A 10,647-nucleotide genomic window follows, 5' to 3' on the forward strand; every position below is an offset into this window, starting at 1 on the left:
TTCTCTGTCTTGTTCACTAGTTTACCTCCAAAATGTAGCATGTAGTAGGCACTCCATCAACGTTTCTTAAGTGAATGAATGAATGAATGAATGCGAGGGAATGGGACCTCCCAAAGACAGAGGCAATTGCATGGTTCTTTGGTGTTTCCCCACATCCACCCGCATGGGGTTTTGGTAAGTTCAACATGAACAGCTTGCCTGCTAGGCTGGGAGCCTGGTGGGAAGGGACCTGTGGATTTGTACCACAGAAACACTATTTTTCTGGGTCCCTTAAGTGAAGCGCTTCCATAGAAAAATCAGAGAAGCCAGGCCCAAAGTGTTTGCATGCTTCTCTCTCAGTGTCCAAAACAACCAGACCCCAGGACAGATTGGAGGCAGGCAACCCTGGCTACTGAAGAGTTGAACTATATAGGCCTTTTTTCTTTTGGTGTGTGCATCTATGCTGAGAAATTAAATAAAATGTGGTAACAGAAGAAAAAATTCTGAACATGACATTTTATAGACAGTGAAGAATTTTCAAATAGAAAGAGAGAAAAAATTCAATTTCACCAGCTGTGTCAAAGTAAAATTAATCATTTTTGCCTTGTGCACTTGAAACACAGTAACACTTAAGCACATTTTAAGTACCAGAGTAACTTACCATCCTTAAAGCTTTTCTTGTAACAAAGTCAATCTTTAAACACAGAAAAAAGTTAATCACGCACAAACTATAGATCCAAGATGTCTAATTCATTTCTTTGAGAAACTGGTGAAATATATGAGATCCCCCCTCCCTCTGCCAAGATACACATACACACAAACTTTTCCTCTGATGCCCATCTACAGACCATCAGGAGTCCGTGAACTCTAAATTTAAAACTTTAAAAGACTTGGATTTGGGTCTAGTTTTGACACTTGATGGCTGTATAACTTTGGACAGGACAACCTCTCTGGACCTCAGTTTCCTCATCTGGAGAAATGGGGGTGATACTTTCTGCCTGCCTGCCTGCCTGCATTACAAATCATATGCTGTATGCATGTGTGAGGGCTGATGAGCCCAAGAGGGAGGGATGCTCGTCTAGAAAGGAAGAAGTGCCTTTTCTCTCTACCTGTTTACCTAAGAGCAGGTTACAATCTGCTCAGTGATGGAAGTCACAGAAAGAGAAACTGATCTGATGCTAGACGGGAGCTGCCCACCCAGTCTTTGTGTTGGGTTTGTTCATGATAGTCTTGCCTGTAGAAGAATCTGCCCATGGCTGGGGGCTGGAGCCATTTCTTCCTTAGGAAGAAGCTGGGGAGAATAACTTCGGGCTCTTCTTAGCTCTACAGCCTCCACCACGCTTGGCAAAGCCAATGATGCTGACTTATGGAATGAGCCCTGGTCTTAGAGTGACCAACCATCCCAGTTTGCCTGGGACAAAGGAGTTGCCTGGGACACAGGACTTTCAGTCTTAAAGACAGAAAATCCTGGGCAAACCGAGACAAGTTGGTCACCATGAGTTGGACTGAGAAAGAAGAGCTGGATCTGAGCTCTGGTTCTGCCGCTTACTAGCCTTGTGACATGGGGTAAGATATGGCTGTCTTTGAATAGCCTCAGTTTTCTCATCGGTAAGATGGGGCAATTGAAGACTGACAATATGATATATAGGACAACTCCTAGCTGAAGGGGGAAACTCAGTAAGTGCTTTTAAATCTGAAAATGCAAGCAATAGGAACATAACTCACTATGCTTTCCTCTTCTCCATCAATAATCCTCCCATTTGGGGCTTCCCTGGTGGCGCAGTGGTTGAGAGTCCGCCTGCCGATGCAGGGGACACAGGTTCGTGCCCCGGTCCGGGAAGATCCCACATGCCGTGGAGCGGCTGGGCCCGTGAGCCATGGCCGCTGAGCCTGTGCGTCTGGAGCCTGTGCTCCACAACGGGAGAGGCCACAGCAGTGAGAGGCCCATGTACTGCAAAATAATAATAATAATAATAATCCTCCTATTCACAAATAGCATCTGTCCATCATTCCATGCTCTCCAAAGCATTTCCACATTCGGTATCACTTTATACTCAAAACTCCATGTAAGTAGAGAGATGTCCTCATCTCTTTTTTCCAGATGGGGAACCTGAGGCTCAGTGACTAGAGGATCACACAGACAGGTAGAGTTTGAACTCCAACCTAAGCACCTTGGCTCTTAGTCTAGGCCTCTTTCTTCAAGACCACTTTCCTCCCCTCCTCCATGGAGCAGCTGCTAGCCCTTTCCCCAACCTGGGGGCCCCAGGCCTCTGGAGACAAATACTCTGTTGATATTAAGAGGCAGTGCCAGGGTGAGCCCTGGGGAAGATGTTTCACCCCTCACCACACACACTCATGATCATTTCTTGGCATCACAAGACTTCAGGACTGAGAATGTTCTTTCCCTCTGAGAACATGGAAATCCTATTAGAGCTCAAACTTGTTTCAGTCGTATCCTTCTTAAGGAAAGAAAAGCAGGAACCTCATCCCCATGGCTTTGTGCTTTGAGAATTCCCTGGGCAGGAATCAAGCTGTAAGACCCCCCCCCCCCGCTTCCCCAAGGGGCCTTGGAGGGCTGAGAAGGCTGATGGGAAGGAGAACAGAAACACAAGCCATCCCCTGCATCACCTTCCCATTCTTATCCTGCTGTCACATCTCCGTTCCAGACAGTGCAGAGTGTTTGCTCAATAGAATTTGCTCTTTTTTAACCATTGGAAAAGTCATCCTTGTTTTGGTACCGAAAAATTGTAGAGACCACAGAGAAATAGAAGAAAAGGAAAATGGTCACTTGTAGTTATTCTATCCAAGAATAACCTTGGTGTCTTCTTTAAATTGGGCTCACTAGAGAACAATACTCTGGGGGTACACACAGCCTAGGTAAACCTAGGCCCTAATCCCACAAGGACCCTAACTCCAGTTCACCTTAGTCACTGGTACATTCACTCACCAAATACTCACTGGGCTCTTACAACTTGCCAGGCACTGTGCTCGGTTCTGGGGATACGATGGTGGACAAAACAAACAGTCCTGCCCCACAGGCCTCGGAGGAGTAGGGAAGACAAGCCATCAACCAGCCATGGTCACTACATCACCCTTACCATTCAAGAGCTGGCCTCTGTGCTAAACCCTTCCAATGTGTTATTTCATCTCATCTTACAACCCTGTGAAGAGGCCCCATATTCAGCCACATTACAGATTGAGAACATTTAGGTAAAAAGAGCTTGAATGCTTGGACAAGGCCATAGAGCTAGGAAGGGAGGACATGGGGTCTGGACCACAGAATCTGACTCTGGGCTGGGGCAAGGGTGATAACAGTGCTGCCTTGCGGGAAGCTGTGCGGGGGCCTAACCTGGTGCACAATCAAGGAATGCCTCCTGACGGAAGTGAGATTTAATTGGAAACATGGTGGAGGAGCACCAGAAAAAATTGATGGAGGAAATCCATCCTTTCCTGCAGATCATCCACGAGACTCCAATGTTCTCCCCCAGGAATCCCGCCCTATCTTCACCCCAAGTTGTGGCTCTTCAAGGGCCTGCCATCCTTACATCTCTTGCTTTTCAGCCCTTTTGTCCTGAGTGTTCCGCATGAGTCCTCCTCAGTGCCCCACTGCTCTCAAGCCTCTTCCCAGGGACCCTGCCCTGTCTCCTCCTTTCAGGGGAATCTTGGAAATTTCCCTTCTCCCCTCCCCACAAAATTTTCAAGTTTACTCTGAACCCCAGTTTTCCCAGCACCGATTATTAATCACAGTTCTGGCTAAAACTGCCAAGCTCAAGTTCCCGCAAATTCCAGGCAGGGTACGGAAGGGACATGATGAGAAAAAATCTGGGACTTTTCAGCTTCCAGCCACCTCAGAAAGGCAGGGCAAGAACAAGGCCTGAGGGAACTTGAAGAGCCTGGGCACCTCGCCCAAATTAAGGTGCAGACCAAGCCTTCTCCCCAAGTGCAATTAGCTTTCATTGCCATGGGCGCACTTTCCCGCCAGCTTCCCCCAAACGACCCCAGGTTCCCAGGGCAAAGGGGAGGTGGATGAGGATCCCAAGGAGGCAAATACCAGAGGAGCCTGTCACTCACTTCCTTCTTTCTGCCTCTCCTTATCTCCGCCAGGCCTGGGGGAGCTCAGAAACACCTGGCAAGTGGCAATACCTGTGTCCACCTGTTGTAACAGAAGCCAATAGGGGAGAAGTGACGGCACAGAAGCAGGCATTAAGCTCTTGCCAAAGGAAGACACACCCAGACTCTGTTAGCCCTGAACATACTTCCTCTTCCACAGGATTCCTCTTTCGGGAATTCTAGCCTCAGGGAACTCCCAGAGCCTATGGTTGGGGGGCTGGGGGTGGGGGAGGAGCAGCTGGGAGGGGGCCAGTGGTGTCATCCAAGGCCCTGTTCACGGGAAAAGCCTGATGTGAGAGCAAAAAGAACTTCTGACAAGGACAGCTCTCCCTCTGAAAGCTGAAGAAGTCATGGTTGTTGCAGTAGCAGTAATAATAGCAGCAGCAAACACTAAGTGTGAGGCAACTGCTCTAAAAGGCTTTATGTACTTGAACTCATTTAATCTTGGCTCCAGGAGAACCTGCTTCACTGAGGCCCTTTACAGGTGCTGGGTCCTGTTGCTAATCTGGTATTCTGACAGCATCATTTTAACTTACAAAATCTGCTTTATCATCACATCATTCATTGATTCAACATACTGAGCTGGGAAATATCTACTATAGCCCACTGTCGACAAAAATATCAGTAAACAATCTATAATAGGAATTGAAAAGAGTTTTATTTGAGGCAAATTGAGTATTATGGTCTGGAAGACAGCCTCTCAGATAACTCTGAGGAACTGCTCTGGAGGAACCTGGTTTTTAGCAGTTTTATATCTTGTCAGAACAAAGAACATCAAACAAATCATGGGTACATTCTTTCAAGGTAACAAAAAAACAGATCGGCACATACACAGCAAGTCAGTATGGCCTTGGCACCTCGGAAGGGAGTCTTGCTGTTAAAGGAGTACCAGCATTGGCATCCCAGGAAGGGAGGCATTTAGTCTTTACTATTTTTATTTATTTATTTACTTAACTCTATTTGCTTTATTGTTTGCTGTTTCTCTTCCATATACATCTAGATCGACATGTATTCACACACACACACACACACACACACACACAAATAATATATATACATAACATTTTTCTGAATGATTCAAGAGTAAGTTACTTGCATAAAGCCCTTCACCCCCAAATATTTCAGTGAGCATTTCCTCTAAATAATAATATTCTCTTATGTTTACACAGTAGAGTTTTCAACTTCAGGAAATTTAATGTTGATACAATATTTTTATCCAAGTAAACAACCATATGCCAATTTTTTAGTTGACCTAATAATTTCCTATGCAGCATTCTTTTTTTTGAATTTTTGAAATTTATTTTATTTATTTTTTATACAGCAGGTTCTTATTAGTTATCCATTTTATACATATTAGTGTATATATGTCAATCCCAATCTCCCAAATCATCACACCACTACCACCACCCCTGCCACTTTCCCCCCTTGGTGTCCATACATTTGTTCTCTACATCTGTGTCTCTATTTCTGCCCTGCACACCAGTTCATCTGTACCATTTTTCTAGGTTCCACATATATGCGTTAACATCCGATATTTGTTTTTCTCTTTCTGACTTACTTCACTCTGTCTGACAGTCTCTAGATTCATCCACGTCTCTACAAATGACCCAATTTCGTTCCTTTTTATGGCTGAGTAATATTCCATTGTATATATGTACCACAACTTCTTTAACCATTCGTCTGTCATTGGGCATTTAGGTTGCTTGCATGACCTGGCTATTATAAATAATGCTGCAATGAACATTGTGGTGCACGTGTCTTTTTGAATTATGGGTTTCTCTGGGTATATGCCCAGTAGTGGGATTACTGGGTCATATGGTAATTCTATTTTTAGTTTTTTAAGGAACCTCCATACTGTTCTCCATAGTGGCTGAACCAATTCACATTCCCACCAACAGTGCAAGAGGGTTCCCTTTTCTCCACACCCTCTCCAGCATTTGTTGATTGTAGATCTTCTGATGATGCCCATTCTAACTGGTGTGACATGATACCTCACTGTAGTTTTGATTTGCATTTCTCTAATAATTAGTGATGCTGAGCAACTTTTCATGTGCTTCTTGGCCATCTGTATGTCTTCTTTTTTTAAAAAAAAATTTATTTACTTATTTATTTGGTTGCACCAGGTCTTGGTTGCAGCAGGCAGGGTCCTTAGTTGTGGCATGAGAACTCTTAGTTGCAGCATGCATGTGAGATCTAGTTCCCTGACCAGGGAGCGAGCCCGGGCACTCTGCGTTGGGAGCACAGAGTCCTAACCACTGTGCCACCAGGGAAGTCCCTGTATGTTTTCTTTGGAGAAATGTCTATTTAGGTCTTCTGCCCATTTTTGGATTGGGTTGTTTGTTTTTTTAATGTTGAACTGCATGAGCTGTTTATATATTTTGGAGATTAATCCTTTGTCTGTTGATTCATTTGCAAATATTTTCTCCCATTCTGAGGGTTGTCTTTTCGTCTTGTTTATGATTTCCTTTCCTGTGCAAAAGCTTTTTAGTTTCATTAGGTCCTATTTGTTTTTTTTTTTTTTTTATTTCCATTACTCTAGGAGGTGGATCAAAAAAGACCTTGTTGTGATTTATGTCAAAGAGTGTTCTCCCTATGTTTTCCTCTAAGAGTTTTATAGTGTCTGGTCTTACATTTAGATCTCTAATCCATTTTGAGTTTATTTTTGGGTATGGCATTAGGGAGTGTTCTAATTTCATTCTTTTACATGTAGCTGTTCAGTTTTCCCAGCACCACTTATTGAAGAGACTGTCTTTTCTCCATTGTATATCCTTGCCTCCTTTCTCATGGATTAGTTGACCATAGGTACGTGGATTTATCTCTGGGCTTTCTATCTTGTTCCATCAATCTATATTTCTGTTTTTGTGCCAGTACCATATTGTCTAGATTACTGTAGCTTTGTAGTATAGTCTGAAGTCAGGGAGTCTGATTCCTCCAGCTCCGATTTGTTCCCTCAAAACTGCTTTGGCTATTTGGGGTCTTTTGTGTCTCCCTACAAATTTTAAGATTTTTTTGTTCTAGTTCTGTAAAAAATGCCATTGGTAATTTGATAGGGATTGCATTGAATCTGTAGATTGCTTTGGGCAGTATAGTCATTTTCACAATATTGATTCTTCCAATCCAAGAACATGGTATATCTCTCCATCTGTTGGTATCATCTTTAATTTCTTTCATCAGTGTCTTATAGTTTTCTGCATACAGGTCTTTTGTCACCCTAGGTAGGTTTATCCCTAGGTATTTTATTCTTTTTGTTGCAATGGTAAATGGGAATGTTTCCTTAATTTTCTTTCAGATTTTTCATCATTAGTGTATAGGAATGCAAGAGATTTCTGTGCATTAATTTTGTATCCTGCAACTTTACCAAATTCATTCATTAGCTCTAGTGGTTACCTGGTGGCATCTTTAGGATTCTCTATGTAGAGTATCATGTCATCTGCAAACAGTGACCATTTTACTTCTTCTTTTCTGATTTGTATTCCTTTTATTTCTTTTTCTTCTCTGATTGCCATGGCTAGGACTTCCAAAACTATGTTGAACAATAGTGGTGAGACTGGACATCCTTGTCTCATTCCTGATCTTAGAGGAAATGCTTTCAGTTTTTCACCATTGAGAATGATATTTGCTGTGGGTTTGTCATATATGGCCTTTATTATGTTGAGGTAGCTTTCCTCTATGCCCACTTTCTGGAGAGTTCTTATCATAAATGGGTGTTGAATTTTGTCAAAAGCTTTTTCTGCATCTATTGAGATGATCATATGGTTTTTATTCTTCAATTTGTTAATATGGTGTATCACAATGATTGATTTGCGTATATTGAAGAATCCTTGCATCCCTGGGATAAATCCCACTTGATCATGGTGTATGATCCTTTTAATGTGTTGTTGGATTCTGTTTGCTAGTATTTTGTTGAGGATTTTTGCATCTATATTTATCAGTGATATTGGTCTGTAATTTTCTTTTTCTGTAGTATCTTTGTCTGGTTTTGGTATCAGGGTGATGATGGCCTAATAGAATCAGTTTGGGAGTGTTCCTTCCTCTGCAATTTTTTGGAAGAGTTTGAGAAGGATGTGTGTTAGCTCTTCTCTAAATGTTTGATAGAATTCACCTGTGAAGCCATCTGGTCCTGGACTTTTGTTTGTTGGAAGATTTTTAATCACAGTTTCAATTTCATTACTTGTGATTGGTCTTTTCAAATTTTTTATCACATTTCAATTTCATTACTTGTTATTGGTCTTTTCATATTTTCTATTTCTTCCTGGTTCAGTCTTGGAAGGTTATACCTTTCGAAGAATTTGTCCATTTTTTCCAGGTTGTCCATTTTATTGGCATAGAGGTGCTTGTAGTAGTCTCTTAGGATGCTTTGTATTTCTGCGATGTCTGTTGTAACTTCTCCTTTTTCATTTCTAATTTTAGTGATTTGAGTCCTCTCCCTCTTTTTCTTGATGAGTCTGGCTAATGGTTTATCAATTTTGTTTATCTTCTCAAAGAACCAGCTTTTAGTTTTATTGATCTTTGCTATTGTTTTCTTTGTTTCTATTTCATTTATTTCTGCCTATTCTTGATGATTTCTTTCCTTCTGCTAACTTTGGGTTTTGTTTGTTCTTCTTTCTCTAGTTCCATTATGTGTAAGGTTAGATTGTTTATTTGAGATGTTTCTTGTTTCTTGAGTATTGCTATAAACTTCCCTCTTAGAACTGCTTTTCTGCATCCCATAGGTTTTGGATCGTCGTGTTTTCATTGTCATTTGTCTCTAGGTACTTTTTGATTTCCTCTTTGATTTCTTCAGTGATCTCTTGGTTATTTAGTAACGTATTGTTCAGCTTCCATGTGTCTGTGGTTTTTATATTTTATTCCCTGTAATTGATTTCTAATCTCATAACATTGTGGTAAGAAAAGATGCTTGATATGATTTCAATATTCTTAAATTTACTGAGGCTTGATTTGTGACACAAGATGTGATCTATCCTAGAGAATGTTCCATGAGCATTTGAGAAGAAAGTGTAATCTGCTGTTTTTGGTTGGAATGTCCTATAAATATCAATTAAATCTATCTGGTCTATTGTGTCCTTTAAAGCTTGTGTTTCCTTGTTAATTTTCTGTTTGGATGATCTGTCCATTGGTGTAAGTTAGGTGTTAAAGTCCCCCACTCTTATTGTGTTACTGTCAATTTCCTTTTACAGCTGTTAGCAGTTGCCTTATGTATTGAGGTGCTCCTATGTTGGGTGCATATATATTTATAATTGTTATATCTTCTTCTTGGATTGATCCCTTATCATTATGTAGTGTCCTTCCTTGTCTTGTAACATTCTTTATTTTAAAATCTATTTTATCTGATATGAGTATTGCTACTCCAGCTTTCTTTTGATTTCCATTTGCATGAAATATATTTTTCCATGCCCTTGCTTTCAGTCTCTATGTGTCTCTAGGTCTGAAGTGGGTCTCTTGTAGGCAGCATATATATGGGTCTTGTTTTTGTATCCATTCAGCAAGCCTGTGTCTTTTGGTTGGAGCATTTAATCCATTCATGTTTAAGGTAATTATCAATATCTATGTTCCTATGACAATTTTCTTAATTGTTTTGGGTTTGTTTTTATAAGTCCTTTTCTTTTCTTGTGTTTGCCACTTAGAGAAGTTCCTTTACCATTTGTTGTAGAGATGGTTTGGTGGTGCTGAGTTCTCTTAGCTTTTGCTTGTCTGTAAAGCTTTTGATTTCTCCATCGGATCTGAATGAGATCCTTGCTGGGGAGATTAATCTTGGTTGTAGTTTCTTCCCTTTCATCGCTTTAAATATGTCATGCCTCTCCCTTCTGGCTTGGAGATTTTCTGCTGAGAAATCAGCTGTTAACCTTATGGGAGTTCCCTTGTCTGTTATTTGTCATTTTGCCCTTGCTGCTTTCAATAATTTTTCTTTGTCTTTAATTTTTGTCGAGTTGATTACTATGTGTCTCAGCAAGTTTCTCCTTGGGTTTATCCTGTATGCGACTCTGCGCTTCCTGGACTTGGGTGGCTATTTCCTTTCCCATGTTAGGAAATTTTTCGAGTATAATCTTTTCAAATATTTTCTCAGGTCCTTTCTCTCTCTCTTCTCCTTCTGGGACCCCTATAATGCGAATGTTGTTACGTTTAATGTTGTCCCAGAGGTCTCTTAGGCTGTTTTCATTTCCTTTCATTCTTATTTCTTTATTCTGTTCTGCAGCAGTGAATTCCACCATTCTGTCTTCTAGGTCACTTATCCGTTCTTCTGCCCCAGTTATTCTGCTATTGATTCCTTCTATTGTATTTTTCATTTCAGTTATTGTATTGTTTCATCTGTGTTCATCTGTGTTCTTTACTTCTTCTAGGTCTTTGTTAAACATTTCTTGCATCTTCTTGATCTTTGCCTCCATTCTTTTTCCGAGGTCCTGGATCATCTTCACTATCATTATTCTGAATTCTTTTTCTGGAAGGTTGCCTATCTACACTTTATTTAGTTGTTTTTCTGGGTTATTATCTTGTTTCTTCATCTGGTACATAGGTCTCTGCCTTTTCATCTTGTCTATCTTTCTGTGAATGTGGCTTTTT

The sequence above is a fragment of the Pseudorca crassidens genome, chromosome 2 (genome assembly GCF_039906515.1).
Source record: "Pseudorca crassidens isolate mPseCra1 chromosome 2, mPseCra1.hap1, whole genome shotgun sequence".
NCBI lineage: Eukaryota > Metazoa > Chordata > Mammalia > Artiodactyla > Delphinidae > Pseudorca > Pseudorca crassidens.